Genomic DNA, 19,817 nt, shown 5'->3' with positions numbered 1-19,817 from the left:
TTTTAGAAAAATATTTATCCTCATAATCTAATATACGTAACAGAACAAGTGAACAAAGAATCCCCTTCATTAAAATACTGTCAGTAATTTTATTGACTTTACTGTTGAGTAAAATCTGGAGATTTAATAATACAAAAGAACAGAAAATAGAACTCTAAGGAACTAGACATAATTCCATTTGATTTTAAGAATAATTTTGCATGATCTGGGAAAAAGTTGACATCTCTACTCTTCTCTATCCATAAACTAGAGTTCCTAACTGTGATGTGGGACTATAATCTACACTAAAGAATTCAGCATATTTAGTGATACTATCAATAGAATGGAAAGGAAATAATTACATACATATAGAACTTGGCAAACTATGAAATACTGATATAAATTTTCAAATAGTAGTCTCTGTAATCTTAACTTTAAAAATACAGATAAACCAGAACAATATACTTCAAGTTTATGTCAACATATTTCTGTTACATTGTGATAAGATTCGTTATTAACTCTCTGAATACAAATAGATTTTATTTAATTTTACATTTAAGTTACTCATTCAAATAATGAAATAGAGTTACACATTTTTGGCTCTCCACAGAAATATGCAGATATTTTTTTTTCCTGTATAATTTTTATGTAGAAGGACTTTAGAATTTCTAGTAAAGCTCTTTTAGGAAGATAAGAATTGGTATTTTTTCATTGATAGAAATATTACAATAAAGTAGATTATAGTTAAAGAGCATCACCTATGAAATATGGTTTAATTAAGCAATGAGAAAATATTTTTTCATTACAGTCTATACCAGTCTCCTGAGGTAACCTTGTGTCAAAGAGAAATATATCATTATTTTCTTTTGAGAACGATGCAATAATTTAAAGCATTTTTCTAGTTAGGCTATTTTAAATGTTTATATTCTAACAAAGTGCTAGCTATTTTATATTCAATGCCACTAGAAAATAATCTTATATGTATGATGAATCAGTTCTAATGAGGTGGATGAAACTGGAGCCTATTATACAGAGTGAAGTAAGCCAGAAGGAAAAACATAAATACAGTATTCTAACGCATATATATGGAATTTAGAAAGATGGTAACAATAACCCTGTGTACGAGACAGCAAAAGAGACACTGATGTATAGAACAGTCTTATGGACTCTGTGGGAGAGGGAGAGGGTGGGAAGATTTGGGAGAATGACATTGTAACATGTAAAATATCATGTAAGAAACGAGTTGCCAGTCCAGGTTCGATCCACGATACTGGATGCTTGGGGCTAGTGCACTGGGACGACCCAGAGGGATGGTATGGGGAGGGAGGAGGGAGGAGGGTTCAGGATGGGGAACACATGTATACCTGTGGTGGATTCATTTTGATATTTGTCAAAACTAATACAATTATGTAAAGTTTAAAAATAAAATAAAATTTAAAAAAAAAAAAAAAAAGATACAAAATTAAGCAGTCAACCTCTGTCTTATTTTGATAAAGTATATTGCCAGAATTTTAAAAACAATGGGTGATTGATCAGTTAAAAATAGCACATTAACAAAAACAAACAAAAAAATAGTTAAGTACTCATCACCTCTTCCTCCACAACACAATTATTAATGTAGCAATTTCTAAAGTTTTGATAACTTTATCTTTCCATTGATTTCATAGTGATATAAAATCTAATGGGATGGTATGGGGAAGGAGGAGGGAGGAGGGTTCAGGATGGGGAGCACATGTATACCTGTGATGGATTCATTTTGATATTTGGCAAAACTAATACAATTATGTAAAGTTTAAAAATAAAATAAAATTAAAAAAATAAAAAAAGTAAAATCAAAAAAAAAATCTAATGGGAAAAAAAGATGCACTTATTCTGGAGTAACTGGGCACTTTTATTTCTGGCTGGTTTGAGGAGATATACTTATTCAATATTAAAATAGACTAAGGAATCCTTTTTTTCAATCAGTTTTCTAAGTAAATATAGAAAGCATAGACTGAAGTTAAAAGCAAATTCTTAATCTGTCTGTCTCAGTTTGCTTACCTATGAAAGGATAATAGTAGTACTGACTTGGTCTATTAAAAGGAATCAATGTACTTTATAGTACCAGGATCTATATGTCAGATACATACTGTATATTCAGTAAATGGTAGCTATAAATATAATAACAATTATTATGTCAGCACATTTCCTTGTACCAATCAAACAATAGAAATACAATACTCACTCAGTTGCATTTGATCTTTTGGCCCATTATTCACTTTAATATAATAAAGTTTAGGTGATGAAGGAAAGAGTAGATTTTGGAAGATGTTCCTACAGTAACAAAAAAGGTTAATTTTTATTCTTTAGTGCAGCAGTTCTCAAACTGGTCTACACACACTTGTGTGTGCTTAGTCACTCAGTCATGTCCAACTCTTTGCGACCCCATGGACTGTAGCCTGCCAGGCTCCTCTGTCCATGGGATTCTCCAGGCAGGAATACTGGAGTGGGTTGGCATTTCCTTCTTCAGGGGATCTTCCTGACCCAGGGACTGAATCTGGGTGTCCTGCATTACAGGCAGATTCTTTACTGTCTGAGCCATAAGAGAAGCATATGACACCTGGGAGTCCCCAGATGTCACCTATTCTATCATCAAAAAACTACTTTTATAATAATTATGAGACATTGCTTGCCTTTTTCATTATGTTGACATTTGCAAATACATTGCAAAAGCAACAGTGGGTAAAATCCTTGGAATTTTAGCAATAATCAACTCAGAGGCATGGTGTGTATCACTGGGTTGAAAACAATACTAAAACCTTAAGCATACATGTTTTCAATAATCAAGAAAATGAAATGGAAGGTATGTATAAAGTACTTTTTTATGAATTTCACATTACAGTGGTTGTCTCAAAGAAGTACTTGTGTGATTGTTTGAGATGCAAGCTGAATTAGTCACATTTTTCATGGTGCATCATCTTTTACATAAAGGAAAAAAATCAAGATCATACTGAGTTAGGGTTTTGGCAAACATTTGGTTGGAAATAAACCACTGTCCTTACAACAGTTTTTGTTATAAGGATGAAAACCAGCAAAACTTAAAACTTCTGACATCTTGATTCTGTCATAATCCTGAGGGCTTTCTAGCTTACACAGTAATGCTTAGATTATACTGGTGGCAATATTAATGAATATAATAATTTTCTTATATTTTCTAATGTAATTGTGGACTAACTGAACCAACTGACCAGTGCATGACCTTACAAATGCAAGCATGGTTAAGTATATAGTCAAAGTACAGGCTAAACCAATGAATTTTAATGAAATAGAGTAGAAAAATTTTACTGATATGGTTTGAGATTTCACATTGCCATTAATCATTTAAAAATACTACTTGTTGAGTTTTGGGGGACTATAAAAGAAGAATATCAACATTTTCTGGAAAAAAACTATTACTGTAGTCATCCTTTATGAACTCTGTATTTGTTAAGGCAAGATTTTCTTTCTATACTCAATCAAATATAATATCATCACAGACTAAATGCAGATCAAAATGAGAATCCAGCTGTCTTCTACTAAGGCAGACAATAGTTATTAAAAGTATTAAAAGTGTAAGACAGAGCCACTCTCCTCATTAAAATAATATGTGTATATATATTGTTTTATAATAATATGTTTTATACAGTATTAATATGCAATAGATTCATTTTTATTTATAAATGAATTGATGTTATTTTTTAATTTATCAATTTTAATTTCTAATAAGATAAATATAGACACAGCTCAAATACACATTATCTCTTTGGTGTCTTAGGTAATTTTTTGATGAAAGTAATTTCATTTTATTTTAGATTTAATAAAAGACTATAATTAAAAATCTAAGCTAGTTTTTAGAATGAACAGCTAATTTTCTGAAAAAACTGGTATATTACAAACAATAACATCATATCGAATTTTGCAACAAGGTCACAGAGCACTTTTTCCTTTAAAAACAATTTTTAAATTTATTGAATGAACATTTTTTTGGATAAATAATACTTCCAAAGTCTTTTTGTCTTTTGTCATGTTGTGCTTTGAAATAATTTTCTTCTCAATACTTATATCCAGGATGGCAGATGGCTAATAGGTTAGGTGCCTAAAATGGACAGGACCAAATTAACACATTTGGCTGGAACTTATCTCAGGAAGCCAAGCTTGGTGGTGGGCAGCTGGACACCAAATTTATCAAAAAAAAACAACAACTGAAGTCAAGATTAATCTCTAAAGGCACAAATGTTCAATGTCCAAAGAGAGTCTTATAATCCAGATCACTACTGAACATTTCATTTCATTACCATTCACATTCTGAGCATTTAATTGTTCATAAACTTTTCGGCCTTTTTTTTCCTAGACAGGTAGAAAAATAAGGTGATACTCAAAACAGTGTTCATATGAAAACTGTACAGAATTGATACATATAAAATTATGAAAGATCAACTAAAATTTTTGAAAAGTTTTTCCATTTATACAAAACAATGAATATGATATAGAAAGAGTTGTGGCCGTGAATAAGATAAAGAAAAATATAAAATATTCGCATTTTCTGAAATTTAAAATATTTTAATGTTATTAAGACTTACAAAGTCACAATTTTAAAAAGGATAAAGGGAAGAGGCTTTAAAAGTGAGGCCATGTTTTGTGTCAGGTGTATGGTAGAGACTAAGTACCCTCATGGAACAGTGAGAAAAGACTACATAAGACAAGCCAATCAAGGCAGGCAATCAGGAAGGCAGTAGTGCAGTGGGTAGAAGGAAGGGAAAGAGGGAATTTGAGGTGAATAGGCACAGCCAAGGGCATGAAAATAAGACTAATTCTATGGAGAGGAATAAATCTTGCATCTTTCTGATCATACTACTGAAAAATTCAGTGATGTATAAAAATTCTAAAGCTATTAATTGCAGTCAAATATTGAGATTCTTTTCCAGTAATTTGGGGACCAGAAGACAGGATGGGCATATTGTAGAAGCAAGGTGTAATTCACAAGAATGAAGGAAGATAAATTCAGTATTTATGGAGCCAGACATATTTTTGTCCTGTTGATTTTTATAAAACGTTTGCAAAACTGACTCAGGCTTACCATATGCTTAGAAGATCGTTTTGCTGTTATTGTTTTTGTTCTTCCAACAAAATAATACACATGGATATGACGGTGATAAATTATGCAGTGTATAAAAAGCCTTAACAAAAAGTTTCATACTAGGAATTATGAAGACACTCATGAACATAATTCACAAAAGAAATACATCTACTTATAAACACATCACTGGTTAGTATCAACTATTAAATCACCTTCCTATGAGAAAGTATCCAGGTATATTATATTACAGGGAAAAAGGGTACATTGAAAATGAATTATTTCAAACACCAATAAATGTGGTTAATCTATAAATTAAGTATATTGTTCATACAATGGCATACTTTGTGAATTTTTAAAAAGTGTTTAAACTTGGACTTTCTTGGTGGTCCAGTGGTTAAGAATCCAGTGGTTAAGTTCAATCCCTGGTCTGGGAAGATTCCACAGGCCTTAGAGCAACTAAGTTCGCGTACCATCACTACTGAGCCCATGCTCTATATCTTGGGAGTGGCAACTTCTGAGCCCTCATCCCCCAACTACTGAAGCCTGTGTGCCTAGAGCTTGTGCTCTGCAACTAGAGGAATCACTGCAATACGAAACCTGTGCACTTCATAAAAGAGTAGACTCTGCTTGCTGCAACTAGAGAAAGCCTGTGTGCAGCAACAAAGACCCAGCACAGCCAACAATAAATTATTTTTTATAAATATTTTAAGTTTATATTATAAATGTTAGCTTTCAAGAGATAATTATTTCCTGTGCGACTTAAATGCTAAGTTGCTTTAGTTATGTCCGACTCTGTGACCACATGGACTGTAGCCCTCCTGGCTCCTTCATCCATAGGGATTCTCCAGGCAAACATACTGGAGTGGGTTGCCATACCCTCCTCCAGGGGATCTTCCCCCACCCGGGGATCAAACCTGCATCTCTTATGTCTCCTGAACTGGCAGGTGGTTTCTTTACCACTAGTTTCACCTGCAATACATAATTGCAAAGAACTTGTAGTTCCACAAGCTTTCACAAATCTACCACATAAAGAACTATCCCTGTCATTACAGAGAGGGAATGCAGTCATAATGACCAGCTGAATTCACACATGCATATAAACACAAATGTCAGGACTAAGGATGGCATTCTCTCTGCAATAAAGCTGGTTTTTCTGCACACATGACGTCCTCCAACCTCATACTCACAGAGTTCTTTCTTACCTCTAATATGCCTCATCCTAGTAGCTGAAGCTGTCTGACTACATGCTTTCTCAAACTGCAATGTCCTTGAGGGTAGCTTTCAGATCTGCATTTAGCAGTAGGTATTCAACAGCTTCTTATTGAATGTATAAGCACTGTTGCCAGGACCATAAAATCATTGAGAAACATTATCTCCAAGCAAACAGAATTTGTCCATCTTGGACTTCTTGCCATAGATAATAAACTATTACAGGGATGGTTTGAACATCTTTTATGTTCTTAATAAAATTGATATTTATTAGAATTGCCATATTATAGAATTGCCATATTTTATATCTAATCTCTCATATATAACAATAGTGTTACACAATTAATTTATTTTATAGTACCAAGACAAACTTGATATTTTGTAAATACTTTCTTTACAAACTGAAATTAATTTAAGCAATACTATTCTGGGTTATGGCTCCCTTGGTGGTTCAGTGGTAAAGAATCCTCTTGCATTGTTGCAGGGAAGATCCCCTGGAGAAGAAAGTGGTAACTCACTTCAGTATTCTTGCCTGGGAAATCACTTGAACAGAGGAACCTGATAGCAATTGAACAGTAATAACACATTCTGGGTTATATATGGATTCTATGGGAAAAAAATATTAGTTGATACAAAGTTATCTGCTTATATCTACTATACTGTTTATTATATTTCACTCTTATCTCTGAATGAATCAAAATATAATAATAGAAATGTTTACATTTATATGAAAAGGATCCTGCATATGGCTAAAATATTACCAACCTCACACTTGACTTTGTTGTAATTATATTAATGCTGATAAACAGTGTATAAACTTAACAAATGATCATTGATTTTATTTTTTTATTTTTATTTTTTAAATTTTATTTTATTTTTAAACTTTACAATATTGTATTAGTTTTGCCAAATATCGAAATGAATCCACCACAGGTATACCTGTGTTCCCTATCCTGAACCCTCCTCCCTCCTCCCTCCCCATACCCTCCCTCTGGGTCGTCCCAGTGCACCAGCCCCAAGCATCCAAAGTTTAAAAGTTGACTGAACAATTATTTTGAGGACAGTAGAGATAATCATTAGTCTATCATGTCACATTAGTCTAACCTGTAACACATTATTTCTTTAGGTTGTACAACTAGAAATGACATTGATGATAGTTACCTACACTCCCTTGCTCTAAAGACAAATTGCTTTTCTGATTTCTTCATATGATATCCATTCATCTAATTGCTTTTAGGTCCAACATTCCCTTGAATATATTCTTACTGAAACCATTCTGTCTACATAGCTTTATATTTAGTACAATTCTCATGTTAATATTGTCACTTTAACTGTCTATGGTTTGATTTTACTAATAAACTCACACTGTTGTAAAATATGTGACAGATCTCAATACTTACTTATCATTTCCTAGTAAATCTCAGAATAAATGAATACAATAAATCCTTTGGAAAAAATAATTATCTTAAGAGAAGAAGAAACTCACTACTCTATAGTTTGTGATTAGTCATTCATTCGTGTCTGACTCTTTGCGACCCCATGGACTATAGCCCACCAGGTTCCTCTTTCCATGGGGATTCTTCAGGCAAGAACACTGGAGTGGGTTGCCATTTCCTCTTTTACTCTATAGTTTAAATAAATAGAATTCAAATAACAGAAAAGCTTATGTACAAAATAGGCTTTTTTAGGAATAAAGGCAATATAATAAAATCACAGGATTTTAAAAATTAAAGATTCCCTGATAGCTCAGTTGGTAAAGAATCTGCCCACAATGCAGGAGACCCTAACCCCAGTTCGATTCCTGGGTTAGGAAGATCCGCTGGAGAAGGGATAGGCTACCCACTCAAGTACTCTTGGATTCCCTTCTGGCTCAACTGGTAAAGAATCTGTCCGCAATGCGGGAGACCTGGGTTCAATCCCTGGGTTGGGAAAATCCCCTGAAGAAGGAAAAGACTAGCCACTCCAGTATTCTGGTCTGGAGAATTTCATGGACTGCATGGGGTCACAAAGAGTCAGACACAACTGAGCGACTTTCACGTCACTTTTTCAGCGTGGCATTTTCCAGCTTCTCCTGTAGAACTTGGTTACTGGATGTGATTAAGCATTAATATAATAAAATACGCCTTGATAAAATATGGTTGCTAACTGAAGGAAAGCTACACAGCTCAAAACAGCCTGGAGTTAAAACTCCCCTCCAGGTCCTCCCCACCATTCTATACGGAATAAAACTTTCTCCTCTGAAGAAAGGAATGGACATTAAGATTGATTACATTCAGCTCCCAGCAGATCCCAGTCTCCGGCTGGTCTCAGGAATTCCTTGCCCCAATTGTTGAAAGCTGCAGCTACTGCTAAGTCACTTCAGTCGTGTCCGACTCTGTGCTACCCCATAGATGGCAGCCCACCAGGCTCTGCCATCCCTGGGATTCTCCAGGCAAGAACACTGGAGTGGGTTGCCATTTCCTTCTCCAATGCATGAGAGTGAAAAGTGAAAGTGAAGTCACTCAGTCTCTTCACGACCCCATGGACTGCAGCCTACCAGGCTCCTCCATCCATGGGATTTTCCAGGCGAGAGTACTGGAGTGGGTTGCCATTGCCTTCTCCGTGTTGAAAGCTAACTGATCAAAAATAATCATGAAAAAAACAGACCCCCTCAAAATGATGTATCTCCGCATATATATGTTTTCTATATATACCTACTCTCTTCTTGACTTAGCGCAGCAGCCCAATAATCTGACTGCTGCCCCTTCTCACCTCATTAAAGGTGATCTGTTCCTGTAAAGTGCTGGTCTCATTCTTTTTCCGAACCTTGTCTTCTCTAACTCCCTTACCTTACACTAACCATAACATACAATGCCACCTTAGAAATTAACCTTGAACACTAGCATACTAAATACCATAAAAATCCTGAAGTGTTAGATTTTATTTAAATGAAGTCTTCTTTATTTGATCACTGAGACCTTTCCTATTATGCATATTAAAGTCTAGTTTTCCAAAGCACCATTTGTGATACAAAGATTTAGTCTGCAGTGCTTCTAAACCATGGCCTCAGAACATCTGACACTCCTCCTGTTTAGAGGAGTCCCCATACCTTGAATCTAGTGGCTCATTACTGGTGGGCTTATTTGTCCAGTAAAGTAAAGCACAGTGATCTCTGTGACTTATGATGCTAAGTCCTAAAGGCCATGCAGCTTCATCCTGGCTCAAATACATGCACTTGAGAAGTTTCCTCTCAGAACTCAAATTCTAGGTTCTAAGAACCCTAAATAGAAATCTTGCATCTATGTACTTTAGTCAACAATCTCGTCTGTCCCCAACCCTGGAGTCATCCCAGGCTACATGTTAGACATATGAGTAAAGATGCCCCTAGATTAGCTCTGTCCAGGAGAACATTCTGTGATGATAGAAATGTCATATATATATATACACACTGGCCAAGGGATCATCACTAGCCACATGTGGCTCTTGAACATTTGAAATATGGCAGGTATGACTGAAGAACTAAAGTGTTAATTATATTTAGTTAATGTAAATTTTAATATAAATGGTGGGTACTCTATTGGAAATTGGCAGATAATTCTAGCCCCCAGCCATTTGTATCACCCTCTGCTGCTTCCCAGAGATCATAGGGAAAAGACAAGTCATCTTGCTTTATCTTGTCCAAGTTCATGAGCTACAAATCCTATGAGGACTTTTGTATTACTCCGCAAAGTTTGGAGTAATTTGCCATGCAGCAATAGATAACTAAAATGGAATTCCAACCTCTTAAGTATTAGAGAAAAACTGAGGTCCAAAAATTACGCTTTGTACAACTTTCTGTTATTGGATTCTGGAAAAAGAATACAGAAAAGAGTAAATCCTACCAGCAATGGACGCTTTTAATAATGTTATCAAACTTGGAAACCTGAAAGACTATGATGAGTGACAGTTCTCTTCTACTTAATGGACTCCTGAAATGTGGTATATGAGTGTCCAGAAGAATGACTACCATTCCATTAGTCAAATACAGGTCCTGCTTATTGTATAATATTATCTTCCCTTAAAATGGAAAATTTTGAATTAAAACTACTTCTGTAGAAATTATAACGCTAAATAGAAAGTGATACATAGTCACTAAATATTAACAAAAGACATCACAATAATCCTGATACTCCTCTCCCCCTCCTCAAAAAAAATGTTATGATCAGTTTGCCACTTAAGCCTTCACTACAGTTTTGATAACTTATATGGGAGAAATAAAAATAAACCATGTTTTATCTTTAAAAAAATAGGTGAAATATCTTTTTTTCATTTCTGATGTATTCAGTATATAACTTAAAAGTATCAGAGAGTAAATTAGCAACACAAATAAACAACATCCCCATCTCTCAGCAGCCTGACAGCTTTGTTATGGTTTACAGTCCCCAAGGAAAGTCTCAGCACAAAGATATTGATTTGCACCACTGCACTTTTCTGACTAATTATTATCAATGCAGTCCCTCCAGTTAATCAGTTCATTCTCACAGTAAGAGTAGCCTTCAGTTTAAATTCATTATGCTGATAAATGACAACATTACAGCTGCATGACAATTTCTTTAATTAAAAAAAATTTTTTACAAAGATTAGAGGACTATTGCATGCTTAAGTATATCAAATTGACTGCTAAAGTTTCTGTCTCCCAAGAACTTAACATTCCACTGATGTATGCATCCAACATTTCTGTCTAAGTTTTAAAAAGTAGGTTCCTCTTTAATAACATTTATCTTGAAGATCATGTCAGTAGGAATGACCCTGTAAAGAAATCTGGTCAGGAAATATGTCAAATTCATTGACCTTTTTTCCTAATGTATGGTTAGGTTATTTCAGAGGTAACGAAAGGAGGTGGGAAAGTGGAGGATGCTATTTAAAATGGGGTCAAAAAAAATTCTCTGATAAAGTGCCTTAAGTATCTGCAAGAAGAGTTCCATGCAGGAGATACAGAAATACAAATACACTGAATTATGTGCTCTTTAGATGTAATATTTTATGCAATGCTCATAACTTCCCCATGAGGTGAAAAGTGAAAGTGTTAATTGCTCTGTTTTGTCTGATGCTTTGCGACCCCATGGACTGTAGTCCACCAGGATCCTCTGTCCAAGGGGTTCTCCAGGTATGAACACTGGAGTGGGTAGCCAGTGCCTTCCCCAGGGGATTTTCCCAACCCAGGGATCGAATCTGGGTCTCCTACATTGCAGGCACATTCTTTACCAACTATGCTACCAGGGAAGCCCCATGAGGTACTTCCTATTAAAATAGGTGAAAAGTGAAAGTTGCTCAGTTGTGTCTGACTCTCTGTGACCCCATGGATTATACAGTCCATGGAATTCTCCAGACCAGAATACTGGAGTGTGTTGCCATTCCCTTCTCCAGGGATTTTCCCAACAAAGGGCTTGAACCCAGGTCTCCGGCATTGCAGGCAGATTCTTTACCAGCTGAGCCACCATAGGTAGGTCCTATTAAAAGTAAAATCATTCTTATTTCTGTATGAATAAATTCAAGCTTACAAAACTAGGTAATTTGCAACCTCACTGAGGTTTTACAGTGTATTACAATTTGAAGTAAAAGATGTTTCTTTTTACAGAGCTCTCTGTATTCACTGCAAACTGATGTTTCCTCTGATACTTGAAACAGAGAAAAGGAGACAGAGACAGACATGAAGATAGATATGGAGAGAGAGGCAAAAACTCAAGTACACTTAAAGTTTACTTGATAATTTATTTCCATCTAAACACAGTTTATTTCTAGGTTTAACATAATATATCCAAGACGAGTTAAGTAAACATTATGCAAAGACATGAGTGATTGTGATAACTATTGCCATGATTTATGTTATAGACTATTAATTTTTTCCAATGACTTTAAAAATGATGCCTTTCAATTTATTTTGGAATGTTTTTCAGTAGTTTTCTCTAATAGTTTTGAATAAGGGAGTGAATGAAGACATCTGAACATAAAGGAAAGACCTGATTACAAAGCTGAATTTTATGGCCCTGTGTTTTTCCATCAGACAACAGAAATCTAACAGATGTGCACTGAATAAGTGAATGTCTATGCTTTTATATACATGTTGGGCAGTAGTGGCTGAGGCCTTCAAGCAGTATCTATATCATATAGTAAAAAAAAAAAAGTTTTATAATTAACAACAATAGTCTTTGTACTGTTATTACTGATGAACAAAAAAAAAAAGAATCAATAACATTCTTGTTAATGCTTCTGTCAAAACTTTTAAGTATTTTAACATATTTTGCACACTAAGTAAATAAATTGGTAATACATTTTAGAAAGTATTCATAAAAATAATTCAAAAAGAACACATCTGGGCTTTATTAAGACAATTTTAAAATATCTTTAAAAATTCTGTATACTAAAATTACAGGTTCAGTACTATTATAATTACCATGTACTATTTTGCCATGTATATATTTCCTCATATAATTCTTACAACAGTCTTGTGGAAATGTCTATTATTATTTACAGATGAATGAAGTGAGGAACAGAGAAGTAACTTATTAAAGATTTCCTCAGGAATAAATGACAGAACTTAATGTGAACTCAGGACTGCCTGACTCAAGTAACTGTAAATGATTATTCACAACACAGTGTCCATTTCTCATCAGAGTTGAATTAAATGAGATAAATTTATAGTGTTAGCTATAAATAATAATAAAGTTACCTTATGATTATCAAAACTAGAATGTACATCAAACTATTTCATTTAAATATGAGTTCTATACTAGTATATTTGAAAGTACCTTGTTAATATTTATATTTTTTAATAAAAATCAATTTTAATATATATAACCTCTCAACTTATCATATAGTGACTGAATAAAAGAAACTATTCATCAAAATTCCCCTAACATTATATCCTGTGTTTTGCAGGTTATTTTTATGAATAGAAACAGAGACTGAAAAATAAGAAAAAAACATAGTTAAGAAATTAAGACTATTTCTAAATATTTGCCATTTATAAATTTATATATTAGGTATATGTTCAGTATCAGTAACAGGTATCTAGTATGTGTGTGTATATACACACACACACACACACACACACACACACACACACACACATATTTTACTATGGGGCTCAAATTAGAATTATCTACTACTGCTTTATTGACTACACCAAAGCATTTGACTGTGTGGATCATAACAAACTGAGGAAAATTCTTCAAGAGATGGGAATACCAGACCACCTAACCTGCCTCCTGAGAAAACTGTACACAGGTCAAGAAGCAACAGTTAGAATTGGACGTGGAACAAGAGACTGGTTCCAAATCGGGAAAGGAGTACATCAAGGCTGTATAATGTCACCCTGCTTATTTAACTTATACGCAGTGTACATCATGCAAAATGCCAGGCTGGATTAAGCACAAGCTGGAATCAAGATTGCTGGGAAAAATATCAATAACCTGAGATATGCAGATGATACCACCCTTATGACAGAAAGCAAAGAACTGAAGAGCCTCTTGATGAAAGTGAAAGAGGAGAGTCAAAAAGTTGACTTAAAACTGAACATTCAGAAAACTAAGATCATGGCATCTGGTCACATCACTTCATGGCAAATAGATGGGGAAACCATGGAAACAGTGTCAGACTTTATTTTTTGGGCTCCAAAATCACTGCAGATGGTGACTGCAGTCATGAAATTAAATGACGCTTGCTCCTTGGAAGAAAAGCTATGACCAACCTAGACAGCATATTAAAAAGCAGAGACATTGCTTTGTCAACAAAGGTCCATTTAGTCAAAGCCATGTTTTTTCCAGTAGTCATGTATGGATGTGAGAATCGGACTATAAAGGAAGCTGAGCACCGAAGAATCGATGCTTTTGAACTGTGGGGTTGGAGAAGACTCAAGAATCCCTTGGACTGCAGAAAGATCCAACCAGTCAATCCTAAAGGAAATTAGTCCTGAATATTCATTGGAAGGACTGATACTGAAGCTGAAACTCCAATACTTTGGCCACCTGATGTGAAGAACTGACTCACTGGAAAAGACCTGGAAAAGACCCTGATGCTGGGAAAGATTGAAGGCGGCCGAGGAGAAGGGAACAACAGAGGATGAAATGTGGGATTGCATCACCAACTTGATGGACATGAGATTGAACAAGATCCAGGAGTTGGTGATGGACAGGGAAGTCTGGTGTGCTGTAGTCGATGGAGTCACAAAGAGTTGGACATTACTCAGCTGATTTTGGTTAGTAATTTTTATTTCTTTAAAACTGGTCATTTCATGTCATTATTTATTGTATGACAGAGAGAATAAAATCAAATCTTGGGCAGGGCAATTACTCTTCCCAATAATTAGGATCAAATTTAACCCAAATTAACTTCCAGTTTTGACTCAAAATGATTGATATTTGATGATTTTGAAAGAGCATATGTTTTTGAGAATTTACAGAATTATATTAAGGTGAGCTTATAGGAAGGAATTGACTTAGCAAGGAAAATACATTTTAGAATACAAGACTTAGGAAGACAAATTTTAGGAAAAAAAAATACTTAACTTATGGCTTAAACGTATTATAGTCTAAGTAGCCACAGATATTGTCAAAGTGGAAGTAAAAGGAGAGCAAATCTTCAGAATATCTAATGGCTTAATCAGGATCTAAACTTTTATGGAACTGGGTATTTATGTTGTGTATCTTTAAAATAAACTACAAATTATGAATTTTTTAATCATTCAAAAGGCAACTATTGTTAGAAGCATAAAATTGTAGACATAGTTCAAATGTCATTTTACTATCATAGATCTTTTTAAAAATAAGAACATCAGGAATAAATGACTAAAAATGAGAGATCAAGCAAAAACCTAAGTATCAAAAAGTTGCATATGAAACATGTGCCCTCTTTGTGTTCAAAATCAATACTTCATAGAAGACATATAACTGCTTTCTGGGCCATTAATGTTATCAGGGCACAGACTTTAGTGAATATTTAGAGAATAATGATCTTCTCAATGGCAAATTTTATAACCTTCAACTCTTAATTATCTAGGGGAAGTTTACATTTGACTCCATACATAAATTCATACATTCAGAAATTCTCAAGTTTCATTAGATTGATTGACCTTTGGTCATAACCAGCTATATTTATCAGTTACATACAGCTATTAAAAATAAATAATTATGCTCATAATATACTCTTCAAATATTTATTTCTTGGTAAAATGATGGTATTCCTATTCATAATATCTTTTGAAATTAAAAAAGGAAGTGCTTCAGAAACTAAATGACTTTTTTCATGTATATTTACTTTTATATTTCTGAGCTCTATATTTCTAACAAAACAAAGTATTGTTTCTGTTACACTTCTATAACTTTAAAAATGGTACAAAGAACAGTAAGGGCTTAATTATTATAATAACTTAACTGGCAAATTGACTATTCCATTTTCAAATAACAGCTACCAAATGGATCTCCTTCAGAAAAAAATAAGACCTGCATGCATGCAAAGCATTTGATTACAACACACTATAGTTAAATCACAAATTTAATAGTAATCATGACCTAAATGAGAAGACAACATTGAAAACAGTCTGGACTTTGGAATCAGAGCTGGAACACGCACTGCTGTGTTTGATGGTTTTCAAACCTTAGACAAGTGAATTAATTTTCTTGGAACTTAGTTTCCTTCTCTAAAATGAGAATGATAAAAGCCTACCCCATGGAAAAAAGTGGGAGAGTGAGAAGAAGTGTTATAAAACACAGTGCCTAAAGAATAATGAGCACTTAATAAGTGGTAGAGGAAGTTGCTTAAATTGAATCATTCTGATTGCTATTCCCAGAGTTCTCTATGGGTGAGAAGTGCTTGCTGGGAAAATACCTCCAAAACAGACAGATTGAGGCAAAAGGTAATGTCCATTCTGATGATGAAACCATGAAGGAAAAGTTTGGGAAGAGATTGCTTTGCATGAAATAAGAAAAATAAAAAATAAATAAATAAAATAAAAGAATAGAAATAAGAAAAATCATTTTGTTCCCAAGAAGGAAGGATCAGGAAAACCAGGATTGGTATTACAAAGCTAGAGACTATATAGGGAAACAGGCATTGACAGTGTCTTGGAGTGATGGGGCTTAAAAAGAAAAACTCACAATACTGAGACTGTGAATGTTTATGTTACATTTGGAGTGTTTGGCTTTGCTTAGATCCTTCCTTTACCATAACAAACCTTTTGCTTAAACAGTGTTTTACCTAGTGGAAATCAAGTAAGAGACACTGGTTAATGTGGTGTGGATAAGTGATTGCATATTTGCAAACAAGCATAAGTGAGCTTTAAAAAAGTCTCTGTGGATTCACAAAGTATTGGAAAGGTTTGATTTCCTAGGATGTGTACCCATAGTTTTAGCCAGTGATAATCAGAGCACGACAAGTAACAGTCCAGAAAATGGAGCCACACTTTCTGACTTAAGAATATTGCCCTCTCCTAAAGATGTACTTTTCATTATAGGGGACTGGCATGCAAAAGTAGGAAGTAAAGAAATATCTGGAGTAACAGGCAAATTTGGCCTTGGAGTACAGAATGAAGCAGGGCAAAGGCTAACAGAGTTTTGCCAAAACACCACATGGGTCATAGCAAACACCCTCTTCAACAACACAAGAGAATACTCTACACATGGACATCACCAGATCGTCAATATCAAAATCAGATTGATTATATTCTTTGCAGTCAAAGATGGAGAAGCTCTATACAGTCAGCAAAAACAAGACTGGGAGCTGACTGTGGCTCAGATCATGAACTCCTTATTGCCAAATTCAGACTTAAATTGAAGAAAGTAGGGAAAACCACTAGATTATTCAGTGACCTAGTGATTCATGACCTAAATCAAATCCCTTACCATTATACAGTGGAAGTGAGAAATCGATTCAAGGGATTAAATCTAATAGACAAAGTGCCTGAAGAAATATGGGTGGAGGTTCACTACATTGTACAGGAGGCAGGGATCAAGACCACCCCCAAGAAAAGAAATGCAAAAAGGCAAAATGGTTCTCTGAGGAGATTTTACAAACAACTGTGAAAAGAAGAGAAGCTCAAGGCAAAGGAGAAAAGGAAAGATATACCCATCAGAATACAGAGTTCCAAAGAATAGCAAGGAGAGATAAGAAAGGGTTCCTAAGGTATCAGTGCAAAGAAATAGAGGAAAACAACAGAATGGGAAAAACTAGATATCTCCTCAAGAAAATTAGATATACCAAGGTAATATTTCATGCAAAGATGAGAACAATAAAGGACAGAAATGGTAAGGACCTAACCAAAGCAGAAGATATTAAGAGGTGGCAAAAATATACAGAAGACCTGTACAAAAAAGATCTTCACGACCCAGATAATCACGATGGTGTAGTCATTCACCTAGAGCCAGACATCTTGGAATGCAAAGTCAAGTGGGCCTTAGGAAACATCACTATGAACAAAGCTAGTGGAGGTGATGGAATTTCTGTTGAGCTATTTCAAATCCTAAAAGATGATGCTGTTAAAGTGTTGTGCTCAATATGCCAGCAAATTTGGAAAATTCAGCAGTGGTCAAAGGACAGGAAAAGGTCAGTTTTCATTCTAATCCCAAAGAAAAGCCATGCCAAAGAATGCTCAAACTACCACACAATTGCACTCATCTCACATGCTAGTAAAGTAATGCTTAAAATCCTCCAAGCCAGACTTCAAAAGTACATGAATGATGAAATTCCAGATGGTCAAGCTGGATTTAGAAAAGGCAGAGCAACTAGAGATCAAACTGCCAACATCCTCTGGATCATAGAAAAAGCAAGAGAGTTCCAGAAAGACATCTACCTTCTGCTTTATTGACTATGCCAAAACCTTTCAATGTGTGAATCACAACAAAGTGAGGAAAATTCTTCAAGAGATGGGAATACCAGACCACCTAACCTGCCTCCTGAAAAACTGTATGCAGGTCAGGAATCAACAGCTAGAACTGGACATGGAACAGACTGGCTCCAAATCCAGAAAGGAGTACATCAAGACTATATAATATCACCCTGCTTATTTAACTTATATGCAGTGTTCAGGTCCTTTCAGTTCAGTCTCTCACTCATGTCTGACTCTATGTGATCCCATGAATTGCAGCATGCCAGGCCTCCCGGTCCATCACGAACTCCCAGAGTTCACTCAAACCCATGTCCACTGAGTTGGTGATGCCATCCAACCATCTCACCCTCTGTTGTTCCCTTCTCCTCCTGCCCTCAATCTTGCCCAGCATCAGGGTCTTTTCCAATGAGTCAGCTCTTCGCATCAGGTGGCCGAAGTATTGGAGTTTCAGCTTCAACATCAGTCCTTCCAATGAACACCCAGGACTGATCTCCTTTAGGATGGACTGACTGGGTCTCCTTTCAGTCCAAGGGACTCTCAAGAGTCTTCTCCAACACCACAGTTCAAAAGCATCAATTCTTCGGCACTCAGTTTTCTTTATAGTCCAACTCTCACATCCATATGTGACCATTGGAAAAACAAGGGCCTTGACTGAACGGACCTTTGTTGACAAAGTAATGTCTCTGCTTTTCAATACATTGTTTAGGTTGGTCATAACTTTCCTTCCAAGGAGTAAGCGTCTTTTAATTTCATGGCTGCAATTACCATCTGCACCGATTATGGAGCCCCAAAAAATAAAGTCAGCCACTGTTTCCACTGTTTCCCTATCTATTTCCCATCAAGTGATGGGACCAGATGCCATGATCTTATTTTTCTGAATGCTGAGCTTTAAGCCAACTTTTTCACTCTCCTTTTTCACTTTCCTCAAGAGGCTCTTTAGTTCTTCTTCACTTCCTGTTGTAAGGGTGGTGTCATCTCCATATCTGAGGTTATTGATGTTTCTCCCAGCAATCTTGATTCCAGCTTGTGCTTCATCCAGCCCAGTGTTTCTCATGATGTACTCTGCATATAAGTTAAATAAGCAGAGTGATAATATACAGCCTTGACATACTCCTTTTCCTATTTGGAAACAGTCTGCTGTTCCATGTCGAGTTCTAACTGTTGCTTCCTGAACTGCATACAGGTTTCTCAAGAGGCAGCTCAGGTGGACTGGTATTCCTATCTCTTTCAGAATTTTCAACAGTTTATTGTGATGCACACAGTCAAAGGCTTTGGCCTAGTCAATAAAGCAGAAATAGATGTTTCTCTGGAACTCTCTTGCTTTTTCAATGATCCATTGGATGTTGGGCTGGATGAAGCACAATCTGGAATCAAGATTGCCAGGAGAAATAAAAATAATGTCGGATATGCAGATGACACCACCCTTATGGTAGAAAGTAAAGAAGAACTAAATAGCCTCTTTATGAACATGAAAGAGGAGAGTGAAAAAGTTGGCTTAAAACTCAAAAATCAGAAAACTAAGATCATGGCATCTGGTCCTATCACTTGATTGCAAAAAGATAGGGAAACAGTGGAAACAGTGTCACACTTTATTTTGGGGGCTCCAAAATCACTACAGATGGCCATTGAAGCCATGAAATTAAAAGACGCTTACTCCTTGGAAGGAAAGTTATGACCAGTCTAGATAACATATTA

At 35.3% G+C, this 19,817-nt stretch overlaps 1 protein-coding gene across 1 annotated transcript in view; it reads right to left on the bottom strand.

Moving 5' to 3' along the window:
* NEGR1 (neuronal growth regulator 1) overlaps window positions 1-19,817 on the bottom strand; it is a 1,034,996-nt gene that overhangs the window by 957,407 nt on the left and 57,772 nt on the right. The gene's annotated exons all lie outside the window — the stretch shown is intronic.

This window comes from Bos taurus, chromosome 3, assembly GCF_002263795.3.
Source record: "Bos taurus isolate L1 Dominette 01449 registration number 42190680 breed Hereford chromosome 3, ARS-UCD2.0, whole genome shotgun sequence".
In the NCBI taxonomy this organism is placed as follows: domain Eukaryota; kingdom Metazoa; phylum Chordata; class Mammalia; order Artiodactyla; family Bovidae; genus Bos; species Bos taurus.
The sequence above is the reverse complement of the archived record's forward strand: the minus strand, read 5'-3'. Positions and strand labels throughout refer to the sequence as shown.